The sequence below is a fragment of the Capricornis sumatraensis genome, chromosome 4 (assembly GCF_032405125.1).
Source record: "Capricornis sumatraensis isolate serow.1 chromosome 4, serow.2, whole genome shotgun sequence".
In the NCBI taxonomy this organism is placed as follows: Eukaryota; Metazoa; Chordata; class Mammalia; order Artiodactyla; family Bovidae; genus Capricornis; species Capricornis sumatraensis.
In genome coordinates, this window is record NC_091072.1 from 131909906 (window position 1) to 131923339 (window position 13434).

At 42.0% G+C, this 13434-nt stretch overlaps 1 protein-coding gene across 1 annotated transcript in view; it reads left to right on the top strand.

Moving 5' to 3' along the window:
• Positions 1 to 13434, top strand: part of ST8SIA1 (ST8 alpha-N-acetyl-neuraminide alpha-2,8-sialyltransferase 1) — a 171277-nt gene that overhangs the window by 92559 nt on the left and 65284 nt on the right. The window lies entirely within an intron of this gene.

Here is a 13434-nt window from a genome sequence, read left to right on the forward strand (position 1 = left end):
AGCCCGAGGATCGAACCCACATCTCCTGCAGCTCCTGCATTGCTGGCAGATTCTTTACTCACTGAGCCGTCTTTTATATATAGTAGTGTGTATATTTCAGGGCTTCCCAGGTGGCTCAGTTAATAAAGAATCCGCCTGCAATACAGGAGACACAGGCAGACACCAGTAGGATCTGTGGGTCGGGAAGATCCCACAGAGGAGGAGGGCACGGCAGCCCACTCCAGTATTCTTGCCTGGAGAATCCCATGGACAGAGGAGCCCAGCAGAGCTACAATCCAAAGGGTCACAGAGAATCAGACGTGACTGAGCATGCATGCATTCCTGTATAAAAGATAAATAATAAGATAAATATATTATTTGTCTGTATAAACAGATAAATAATAAGAACCTATTGCATAGCACAGAGAACTCTCTTCGAAGAGAGTAATAGGTTATTATCTCTGTAATAACCTATATGGGAAAAGAATCTTAAAAAGCATAGAGACATGTACATGTCTAACTGATTCAGTTTGCTGTACACATGAAACTAATGAAGCATTGCCAATCGACTATACTTCAATAAAAAATTAATAAAAACATGTTTTTAAATGAGGAAATCAAGTGGGGGAATATTCTCTCCCAGAGTTACTGGCTTCTGAGCTTCCTACCTCCCCCAACTGCATTTTTAAAAAAATCTGTCATCCTTACTTGTGGGAAAAAAAGGAGGAGTTGTCTCCAGAGCGCCCCTTTTCCCAGGTTTGCTCCCTTAGTCATCTCCCAGGGATGCTCCCCACCAATGAACCTCCAACCAGCCACATTTTACAGCCTCTGAATTCTGTACTCACATCCTTACCTCTGTTTGTTTCACCCTCCCACCCTCCCCAGTTCCTTCAGTGTGGCCCATGTATGTCAGAATCACCCTGCCATGCTTCTTAGAGATGCTTATTCTTGGTCCTGGGCTTCCCTAGTGGATCAGCAGTAAAGAATCCACCTGCCATTGCGGGAGATGCCGGTTCGATCCCTGGGTTAGGAAGATCCCCTGGAATAGGAAATGGCAACCCCACTCCAGTATTGTTGCCTAGGAAATCCCATGGACAGAGGAGTCTAGTGGGCTATAGTCCATAGGGTTGCAAAGAGCAGAACATGACTGCAGCGACTGAGTATGTGTCCATGTCAATCCCAGTCTCCCAATTTTCCCTCCTTTTTCATTTTTAATGGAGATAGTTATATATGGGACAATACTGATTTTTTTAAAATTTAATAATTAATAGTTAACTAGCAGGCAGTTGCTAGTTCAAGTTTAATCAGTTAAATTGGATTAACGGTTTAACAGTCTGCTGCATTACTGAGTAACTATGCATAGTTGAACTATGAGTAACTATTTATAGTTGAAAACAAAACAGATGTCTTAATTCCCACCATATTTTAGTGGAATAAACGTTGAACTGGGGGTCAGGGTTTTTTCCCCCAACACATCATATGGTAACTGGTTTATGGTTGGTTGGCACTCAGTAAATACTTGCCACATTTTCTTAGCTGAAAGGTGTTTGATGCTTATGGTTCTTCATTCCTGGGGGGAAAAAGGAATTTGATTAGGTTAGTAGTTTTCTGAAGTATCAAATTCCTTGCTGTGTCTCAGGGTCACTTTCAAAACTGAGAGAGACCAAGAGGTCAGTTGGAGAAGGAAATGGCATCCCACTCCAGTTTTTTTGCCCAGAGAATCCCATGGACAGAGGAGCCTGGTGAACTATAGTCCATGGAATCTCGAAGAATCAGACACAACTGAGCAACTAACACAAAAGGTCAGTGTGCAAGGATGCCCGCCTTGACCTCAAAACATCTTCTCATTTGTTTTTCTATTTCTTTTTCTTTTTATGGAATTTTTCTTCATACAATCTTGTTTGAAAAACAGGAGACTTCCATTTCAAAGCAAACAGAATAACAACATCAACAGTGGTAAGTTTAAAAGTCTCTGAAGTATTGAAGAAGTGATTTGATTCAATTCTACACATAGTTACAAGCCTCTGTGCAGAGCTTTAATGCCTAATTCTCATGACTCATTGAGCATAAATGAATTACAATGTTTTTCTCTTCTGCTTTAGTTTTTGGAGTATTTCCTTGAATTTGTGGGGGATCTTAGTGGACATAAACCTGCAGACACTTCATTATTAATAGTAAAATATTAACAGTAAAAAATAATTTGTTTGGTAGATAATAGAGGAGGGAAGTTGTGAGGAGGGGAGAGGAGGAGGCACTGGAGCAGCCTCAAACGTGTGTGCTAAGTCGCTTCAGTCATGTCTGACTCTGCAACTCCACAGACTAGCCCGCCAGGCTCCTCTGTCCATAGGATTATCCAGGCAAGAATACTGGAGTGGGTTGCCATTTTCTTCTCCAGGGGATCTTCCCGACTCAGGGATCAAACCCACGTCTCTTATGTCTCCTGCACTGCATTGGCAGGCAGGTTCTTAACCACTTGGGCGACCTGGAAAGTCCCCAACAAAAGTACAGAGAGACAAGAAATTCAGGCAATATTGAAGGTCATCAGTTGTAAATAAAATGGTGTGGAGAGAACTTGGGGTATGAGCATAGATGATGTGGTTTGAGTAAAGGATGAACAGGGACTTCGGCATATTGACGGGTCCTGAGTTGTCTCAATGAAGATCTCAAACATTTTCGCCTATGAATAAAGAGCAAACATACTTTGTACTTTTTTCTTTTGATAGGGAAATGATTCACACTAGCCTTTGTTTATATGAAGATTTACTGTGGGATAATTGCTACACACATTTAATGAGCATTATTTGACACACTGTGAACACCTGTGATACCGTCACCTTTGTCTTAGAAGAGTAAGTCGTGTATGAGAGTGAAGGAGGAATGGTAGACAAGAACCAGAAGCTGACTAATAGTAACCAGCCACTGTAAAAGTATTTATGAGGGTGGAAAGAGAAGAAGCATAGAAGAGCTTTTGCAGAGTTACATGTTAGGTGATATTGAGAGATGTGCAAACATTACTCCCAGGGTTTCTGGGCTGTGCTGCTGAGAAAATCTGAGTTGATTAAAAATAACTTAGCAATCATTTATCGTGTGCTAGCTAGACATAACTCATTTAATCCTTACAACTATACAAGGTGGGTACCATTATTACAAATGAAAAGACGAAGACACTGATGTTAGGTAACTTGCCAGCAGTCACAGAAGAAACATTAAGCCAAACTTGGATGCAGGCAGGCAGGCTCTAGGGTAAGGCTCATCAACAGGAAGATGTGCTGCCTGTATTTGTAGAAAAAGCTTTCGGTGGGACTTTCACCTTGTGAGTGGAGAAGACAAAAGTCTCACCATGATACAGAGTGTAGCTTCTTCTGTGGCAGCTGCCGCTTTCTGCTCCATCACTAAGCATCACTGCCCACAACCTTCGTAATGTGCATGCCCTTCATATTTCCTTTCCCCTTGATTTTGAGAATTTTTGAAGTGTGGTCAACCTCTGGCTTATAGGGACAGCCTTCCTTACATCTTTAGCATCCTTCCGTCAGAAACTACATCATTAACAAACTTAAGTTAACCAGGAATTGAGTATGAGATGTTCAATAAATCTAACATCTTGTTACCTACAGTGAGTTTGTGTGCCTGACACACAGTGAGTCCCAACAAACCCAAACGATGCAGTTTGAAATAGAGAAAGTTTTATTTCGGGGCCGTTCAAGGAAACAGTTTGCTTATGCCCCCACCCTCCCAAACTGGAACTCCTCAAAGAGTTTCAGCAAAGTGGTCATGTATGGATGTTGCTGCTGCTGCTACTGCTAAGTCGCTTCAGTTATGTCCAACTCTGTGCGTTCCCATAGACAGCAGCCCACCAGGCTCTGCTGTCCCTGGGATTCTCGAGGCAAGAACACTAGAGTGGGTTGCCATTTCCTTCTCCAGTGGATGAAAGTGAAAAGTGAGAGTGAAGTCATTCAGTCGTGTCTGACTCTTTGCGACCCCATGGACTGCAGCCTACCAGGCTCCTCCGTCCATGGGATTTTCCAGGCAAGAGTACTGGAGTGGGTTGCCATTGCCTTCTCCGATATGGATGTTAGAGTTGGACTATAAACAGGGCTGAGCGCAGAAGAAGAGATGCTTTTGAACTGTGGTGTTGGAGAAGGCTCTTGAGAGTCCCTTAGACTGCAAGGAGATCCAACCAGTCCAGCCTAAGGAAAATTGATCCTGGGTGGTCATTGGAAGGACTGATGTTAAAGCTGAAACTCCAGTATTTTGGCCATCTGATGCAAAGAGCTGACTCATTTGAAAAGACCCTGATGTTGGGAAAGATTGAAGGCAGGAGGAGAAGGGGACAACAGAGGATGAGATGGTTGGATGGCATTGCCTATTCAATGGACATGAGTTTGGATAAACTACGGGAGTTGATGATGGACAGGGAGGCCTGGCATGCTGCAGTTCATGGGGTCACAAAGAGTTGGACACAACTGAGTGACTGAACTGAACTGAACTTTTAAAGCAAGTTGAGGGAGGGATGTGATTAGTTTGCTGCAAACTTCTGTCAGAATTCTTTGTTCTTGCAATGTTTACATAGGTCAGCTTCAATGAAACAAAAGTTATTCTCTGTTCTGCAACTTTTTATCTCCATATGAATGGACACTTTAAAGGTCAGAACCCTGAGAATAAGCCATTCTGTAACATTCTTTTACAAAAGATGCAAAGCCAGAATGACTAAGCACAAGAAAAGAAACAGATCTAATATGGAGTCAGATTTGTTCTTTTCTATTATAATCTAAACTGATGTTTTATAGTTGGCTTCCAAAAGTTATATCCAGATATGTGAAAAATACATAATACAACAATTGAAACCTAAACTGATGTTTTATTTTGTAGTTGGCTTCCAGAAGTTATATCCAGAATAATGGATATGTGAAAATACATAATACTCCGTAGAATGATTAAGTGTTATTTTAAAATAATGAATTGAGTCAAATAGTTTAATAGGGAGTTCATTTCAGTTCATTCACTCAGTCGTGTCCAACTCTTTGCAACCCCATGAACTGCAGCACGCCAGGCCTCCCTGTCCATTACCAACTACTGGAACTTACTCAAACTCATGTCCATTGAGTTGGTGATTCCATCCAACCATCTCAGCCTCTGTTGTCCCCTTCTTCTCCTCCCGCCCTCAATCTTTCCCAGCATCAGGGTCTTTTCAAATGAGTCAGCTCTTCTCATCAGGTGGCCAAAGAACTGGAGTTTCAGCTTCAGCATCAGTCATTCCAGTGAATATTCAGGATTGATTTCCTTTAGAATGGACTGGTTGGATCTCCTTGCTGTCCAAGGGACTCTCAAGAGTCTTCTCCAACACCGCAGTTCAAAAGCATCAGGTCTTCAGCACTCAGCTTTCTTTATAGTCCAACTCTCACATCCATACATGACCAGTGGAAAAACCATAGCCTTGACTACATAGACCTTTGTTGACAAAGTAGTGTCTCTGCTTTTTACTATGCTGTCTAGGTTGGTCATAGCTTTTCTTCTAAGAATCAAGCGTCTTTTAATTTCATGACTGCAGTTACCATTTGCAGTGATTTTGGAGCGCCCCCAAAATAAAGTCTGACACTGTTTCCCCTGTTTCCCCATCTATTTGCCATGAAGTGATGGGACCAGATGCCATGATCTTTGTTTTCTGAATGTTGAGCTTTTAGCCAACTTTTCACTCTCCTCTTTTACTTTCATCAAGAGGCTTTTGAGTTTCTCTTCACTTTCTGCCATAAGGGTGGTGTCATCTGCATATCTGAGGTTATTGATATTTCTTCCAGCAAACTTAATTCCAGCTTGTGCTTTATCCAGTCTAGCATTTCTCATGATGTACTCTGCGTTCAAGTTAAATAAGCTGGGTGACAATATACAGCCTTGACATACTCCTTTTCCTATTTGGAACCAGTCTGTTGTTCCATGTCCAGTTCTAACTATTGCTTCCTGACCTGCATACAGATTTATCAAGAGGCAGGTCAGGTGGTCTGGTATTCCCATCTCTCTCAGAATTTTCCACAATTTGTTGTGATCCACACAGTCAAAGGCTTTGGCATAGCCAACCTAGCAGAAATAGATATTTTTCTGGAACTCTCTTGCTTTTTCAATGATCCAGTAGATGTTGGCAATTTGGTCTCTGGTTCCTCTGCCTTTTCTAAAACCAGCTTGAACATCTGGAAGTTCATTGTTCATGTATTGCTGAAGCCTGGCTTGGAGAATTTTGAGCATCACTTGACTAGTGTGTGAGATGAGTGCAATTGTGTGGTAGTTTGAGCATTCTTTGGCATTGGCTTTCTTTGGGATTGGAATGAAAACTGACCTTTTCCAGTCCTGTGGCCACTGCTTTGTTTTCCAAATTTGCTGGCATATTGAGTGCAGCACTTTCACAGCATCATCTTCCAGGATTTGAAATAGCTCCTCTGGAATTCCATCCCCTCCACTAGCTTTGTTCGTAGTGATGCTTCCTAAGGCCCACTTGACTTCACAGTCCAGGATGTCTGGCTCTAGGTGAGTGTGAGTGATCACACCATTGTGATTATCTGGGTTGTGAGATCTTTTTTGTATAGTTTTTATGTGTATTCTTGCCACCTCTTCTTAATATCTTCTGCTTCTGTTAGGTCCATACCATTTCTGTTCTTTATTGAGCCCATCTTTGTATGAAATGTTCCCTTGGTATCTCTAATTTTCTTGAAGAGATCTCTAGTCTTTCCCATTCTGTTGTTTCCTCTATTTCTTTGCACTAATCACTGAGGAAGGCTTTCTTGTCTCTCTTTGCTATTCTTTGGAACGCTGCATTCAAATGGGTATATCTTTCCTTTTCTCCTTTGCCTTTTGCTTCTCTTCCTTTCACAGCTATTTGTAAGGCCTCCTCAGACAGCCATTTTTCTTTTTTGCATTTCTTTTTCTTGGCGATGGTCTTGTTCCCTGTCTCCTGTACAGTGTCACGAACCTCCATCCATAGTTCATCAGGCACTCTATCTGTCAGACCTAGTCCCTTAAATCTATTGCTCACTTCCACTATATAATCGTTAGGGATTTGATTTAGGTCATACCTGAATGGTCTAGTGGTTTTCCTTACTTTCTTCAGTTTAAGTCTGAATTTGGCAATAAGGATCTGAGCCACAGTCAGCTCTTGGTCTTGTTTTTGCTGACTGTATAGAGCTTCTCCATTTTTTGCTGCAAAGAATATAATCAATCTGATTTCGGTGTTGGCCGTCTGGTGATGTCCATGTGTAGAGTCTTCTCCTGTGTTGCTGGAAGAGGATGTTTGCTATCTTCAGTGCGTTCTCTTGGCAGAACTCTATTAGCCTTTGCCCTGCTTAATTGACTGTATAGAGCTTCTCCATCTTTCGCTGCAAAGAATATAATCAATCTGATTTTGGTGTTGGCCATCTGGTGATGTTCATGTGCAGAGTCTTTTCTTGCGTTGTTGGAAGAGGGTGTTTGCTATCTTCAGTGCATTCTCTTGGCAGAACTCTATTAGCCTTTGCCCTGCTTCATTCTGTACTCTAAGGCCAAATTTACCTGTTACTCCAGGTGTTTCTGGAGAAGGCGATAGCACCCCTCTCCAGTACTCTTGCCTGGAAAATCCCATGGACGGAGGAGCCTGGTGGGCTACAGTCCATGGGGTCACAAAGAGTCTAACACGACTGAGTGACTTTGCTTTCACTTTTCACTTTCATGCACTGGAGAAGGAAATGGCAACCCACTCCAGTGTTCTTGCCTCGAGAATCCCAGGGACAGAGGAGCCTGGTGGGCTGCCGTCTGTGGGTTCGCACAGAGTCAGATACAACTGAAGCGACTTAGCAGCAACAGCAGCTAGGTGTTCCTTGACTTCCTACTTTTGCATATATAAATACTCGGGCTTCCCTGGTGACTCAGAAGGTAAAGAATCTGCCTGCAGTGTGGGAACTGGGTTTGATCCCTGGGAAGATCCCCTGGAAGAGGGCATCACAACCCACTCCAGTATTCTTGCCTGGAAAATCCCATGGTCAGAGGTGGTGGGCTACAGTCCATGGGCTCACAGAGTCAGACTGAGCGACTCAGCACAGCACAGCACATATGAATACTCAACATCTTTCAGTTTCCAGAGATGCATCCTGTGTAGCAGAACTATTAATAGTGAACTAGTCTTTTTATAATCATAATTTTATTAGTGGAATGGGGAATACAGATCTTAGCAACAGCTTTCTGGAAATTCATTTTGTGTAATTGAAGAACAGTTAACCTTTTTCAAATGGAAGGGATGTGCAAATATTCTATCATTAGTATTTATAAATATATATCCCCAGGCAAAGTTTTGGGTAATGCTTTTTTAAAGGGTTCAATAATTAAATATCTGTAATGAGAAGCATTTGTCTCTGAAATAAATTAACTAATTACTAGATCTTTTCATCACAAAAATGCTTAAGCATGCAAAGTTAAAAAAAAAAAAAAAACAGCTGAAATTTTAATTTTGACTTCCAAGGGCCTGGTTAAATAAAACTGAAAAAACAAATACCGGAAAAGCTTATTTACTTGAAAGCACCAAAGCTGCTTTTGATTCAGCTGCATCTGAACATGCATCATTATTTTGCGTGTTTATCTGGGTGCCGTACTTGCTAAGAATTTGCTTGTGGGAAGTTGGCAGCCTCTAGTTGAAATAGTAAAGTGGGGTACAGAGATAAAGAGATGTGCATCTGAAGAATATGGTTGGAGGGTTGGGGGCTTAATTGATAGACTGGTTAGAATGTAATTAAGTCCTTGAGCAGGGCAGTGCAATTAAATACGTCAAGGAGGGCATAATTAGATGGGTGGCTGAATGGTATAATTACATTCATAAGGGGGGGCTGTAATTAGATGTGAGGCAGGGGGTGTATTTAGATGCTTAGGCTGAGGATATAATTAACATAGGGATGAGAAATTAAATTATGTGTGTGGGTGAAGCATAATTATATGTGGGAGTCCATGTGGATATGTGGGTGAAGGTACATAGAAATGAATGGGTTGGACTGCAATTAGGTGTGAGTTCATGTTCTTTTGGACAAAAACTTGATATTTTCATCAAGTAAGGGCAAGCATATGTTTTGACTTCATGAGTAATAGTAGCTGACATCTAGTGACAGCCTTTCAGGCCATTCTAAAGGGCTGCAAATCAACCCCCCCTGTTTTTCTATTAGGACTTGAGACCCACATCCAACAATGACATTGATTATTCTTCTTAATCATGGCACTTTACAGTATTCTAAGTACTGAAAGAGTTGGTAAATTCTCCAGCTTGAAAACACAACTGCATGACAAGGAAGACTTACTTTTCCTTCCTATCAAAGAGGAGTTTGAAAGGTAACAAAAAAGATTTCCCTTCAATTGTGAAAATAGAAATGCCAACTCTTCTAGCTAAAAGTATCAGCATAAGGTTACGTGCATAACAAAACCAACAAAATTTAGCTTGACAGCCTCATCTTTTTTGTTTGTTTATGAAACCAGGTTTATTCAGAAATATTTATGGCATTTCTCCCCTTCCCTCCAAGTATAAAAGCAACAAGGTGAGGAATAGAGGTTATAGATACAATAGGGATAGAAGAAAGAGGGATAGAAGAGGGATAGAAGAAAGCTAGAGGAAGAAGAATCGAGAGCAGTGGGTAAGTGAAAATCACTCACTGAGTCTGAGAAACTTATACTGAATCAGTGGAGTATTGTGAGAATGATAATAACCCAAGTATCCTATATTAAACTTGAAACAGTGGTGTCTTTTGTTGCCATCTTCAAAAGCAAGAGAGCATTGTAAAATACAAGTTCAGAAGCTGGCTTGCTTAGCTATAAAGTCATAAGTAAAAGCACAAAATATGCCCCAGGCCTTTAGGTGGAAGAAAAATGTCACAACGCCCAGCACTATGGTAATTCTAGTTTGACCTCATAGGGTCAAACACTCTCCTGTTGAATACAAAGGAGGACCTAGTGATGTAAGCCTGACATCTCCTCAAAGAAGGTGGTCTTTTCCCCCTCTCTCACTTCCCTTTGATTATAAAATTGTAGTCCATTTAATCCTGGGGACAGAGCCCCCTTGCCTGCCCATTTGCATCTCCCACAAGCATCCTATATTAATACATCTACTTCTTGTCTATCAAAAACATACAAGTTTATTGCTTACAGAAATTTCTTAATATTGAAGTGTTTTAATTGGCCACTAGTCTGCTTAATCTGATTCAGTCTGTTACTTAATTTTCCTAATGCTGGGCACCCCAGAGCTGCTGCTCACCCGTTGAGGGCCTAAGTTATTTCTGGTCGAACTTCACTATGGAAAGAATCTAAGTGGGACACTTACAGGATTTCAGACTTTTTGACTTCCTGGTGTTCCTTCTGCTGCTGCTGCTGCTGCTGCTAAGTCGCTTCAGTCGTGTCTGACTCTGTGTGACCCCACAGACAGCACCCTACCAGGCTCCGCTGTTCCTGGGATTCTCCAGGCAAGAACCCTGGAGTGGGTTGCCATTTCCTTCTCCAGTGTGTGAAACTGAAGTCACTCAGTCATGTCCGACTCTTCCCAACCTCATGGACTGCAGCCTACCAGGCTCCTCCATCCATGGGATTTTCCAGGCAAGAGTACTGGAGCCTAGATCTAAGGTTGTGCTTGTATGCTAAGTTCCTTCAATCATGTCCGAGTCTTTGTGACCCTATGGACTATAGCCCACCTGGTTCCTCTGTCCACGGGATTCTCCAGGTACGAACACTGGAGTAGATTGCTAGGCCCTCCTCCAGGGGATATTCTGGACCCAGGGATTGAACCCGTGTCTGCTGCCACTCCTGCATTGGCAGGTGGGTTCTTTACCATAGTGCCACCTGGGAAACCCCTGGCCTTAGAGTTAGTTATAATTATTACTTCGATGTAGAGACATTACAGCCTGCACCCTAGTCCTCAGTTTTGTCCTACCATGGTTCTGTAGAACACTTTTTATTCTTTGATTCTGAGTTTACATCAGTGTGTGATGCTAGTTTTTTACACTGAATGCCTAAAAGTTACCCCCTCTCCCCAAGACTGTTGTAACTTAATTTTCAACCAGAGGTGCTCTAACTGAAATGTTTTATATTCCCATGAGAATAGTTACAGCAACATTTTTTAGCCCAGTTCTTTCTGTATTAAATGGTTTGCATGTTTCTTTTTTCCCATGCCTGTCCTTCCTCCCCTCTTCCCAAGGCCAGCTCAAACTCCTAAGAGTTTTAGAGATCGATGGTGGTTAACTCAGTCCTTCACAGAGGCAGTGTAATTGTCATTCTGGGCATCTAGTTAGGTCTGTGAGATGGAACAGGGGTAGGTGATCATGGTTACTGCGTCTGACTACTTTGTTGTCTTGCGTGGATTGCCCATGAGGAGGAGGGAGAAGTCAGGCATTTGGCTTTGGAAATGACGTGTTAAATAAGGCTTTTAAGGGCTTCTCTGGTGGCTCAGCTGGTAAAGAATCCACCTGCAATGCAGGAGACCCCGGTTTGATTCCTGGGTCAGGAAGATCTGCTGGAGAAGGGATAGGTTACCCACTCCAGTATTCTTGGGCTTCCCTTGTGGCTCAGCTGGTAAAGAATCTGCCTGCAGTGCGGGAGACCTGGGTTAGACCCCTGGGTTGGGACGATCCCCTGAGAAGGGAAGGACTACCCACTCTGTATGTTGAGAATTCCATGGGGCCGCAAAGAGGTGGACATGACTGAGCAACTTTCACTTTTCAAATAAAGCTTTTATTCACTTAATTATAAAATCCACTCCTGGATCCTCTGGAGCTATTTATGTAAGGCAGAAGGAACCGGGTTTAAGTTCTTCAGTTTTTAATAGCCTTTGTCAAAAGTCATATTCTCAGCCAGGAATATTTTCGCAGTTGGCATTTGTGGTTTTTATCTGAAAAAGTCTTTCAGCCTGTAACAAGTCTTTCTACCTTCATTCATTCCATAAGACATCAGTGACTCTAATTTTTGTCTTTTTTTTTTTTTTAATTTTAGCATCTGGTCCCAACACTTCATGGGAAATAGATGGTGAAACAGTGGAAACAGTGTTAGACTTTATTTTGGGGGGCTCCAAAATCACTGCAGATGGTGATTGCAGCCATGCAATTAAAAGACGCTTTCTCCTTGGAAGGAAAGTTATAACCAACCTAGATAGCATATTGAAAAGCAGAGACATTGCTTTGCCAACAAAGGTCCATCTACTCAAGGCTATGGTTTTTCCAGTGGTCATGTATGGATGTGAGAGTTGGACTGTGAAGAAAGCTGAGCATCAAAGAATTGATGCTTTTGAACTGTGGTGTTGGAGAAGACTCTTGCGAGTCCCTTGGACTGCAAGGAGATCCACCCAGTCCATTCTGAAGGAGATCAGCCCTGGGATTTCTTTGGAGGGAATGATGCTAAAGCTGAAACTCCAGTACTTTGGCCACCTCATGCGAAGAGTTGACTCATTGGAAAAGACTCTGATGCTGAGAGGGATTGGGGGCAGGAGGAGAAGGGGATGACAGGATGAGATGGCTGGATGGCATCACTGACTCGATGGGTGAACTCCAGGAGTTGGTGATGGACAGGGAGGCCTGGCATGCTGCAGTTCATGAGGTCGCAGAGTTGGACACAACTGAGTGACTGAACTGAACTGAAGATTATCTAATAGGCCAGAGATCTCAACTGTCTTTCTTATGCCTAAAAACTGCAGTCCTCAGGTCCCAGCGTCATTTCCTCAGAAAGATTTTTTTCTTAACCTTATATAGCGCTCTGTACTTTCCTATTTGTTAAATTTTGTTTCCTGTTTCCATGAGCAAGATATATGTCTGTTTGTTCATCAGTCCCTTTTCAGAATTCATAACAACTCCTGCTCCTTAACAGAGCTCAACAAATAATTGTTAATTGAAGGCAAATCAGGCATCAGAGCTATTTACAAGAGACACAGAGAGTGTAGGCTGTGGGCCGTGATGAGGATAAGGTAATCTCAGAAGCAAGATTCTGAATGGCTTCATTAATTGACTCTTATTTAGAGAGTGGTGGAATTTGTGTTTGTTCTTAAAGTTCAGAGATTAAATTGTATATCCGTTATGGAGGAAGATTTAAATAGACATTTTTCCCAAAGAAAACATACAGATGGCCAGTGGTCACATGAAAAGATGTTCAACATTGCTAATTATTAGGGAAGTACAAGTCAAAACTATGGTGAGGTACCACCTCACGGTGGTTTTTAACCACCATTAAAAATATCTACAAACAGTAAGTGCTGAAGAGGATGTGGAAAAAAGGTAACTGTCCTACACTGTTAGTGGGAATGCAAATTGGTGCAGCCACTGTGAAAAGCAGTGTGGAGATTCCTCAAAAAAACTAAAAATGGAGTTGTCATATGATCCAGTAATTCCATTCCTGGGCATATGTCTCGGCAAAGTGATAATTCAAAAAGATACGTGCACCCCTAAATTCATAGCAGCACTATTCACAATAACCAAGACATGGAAACAA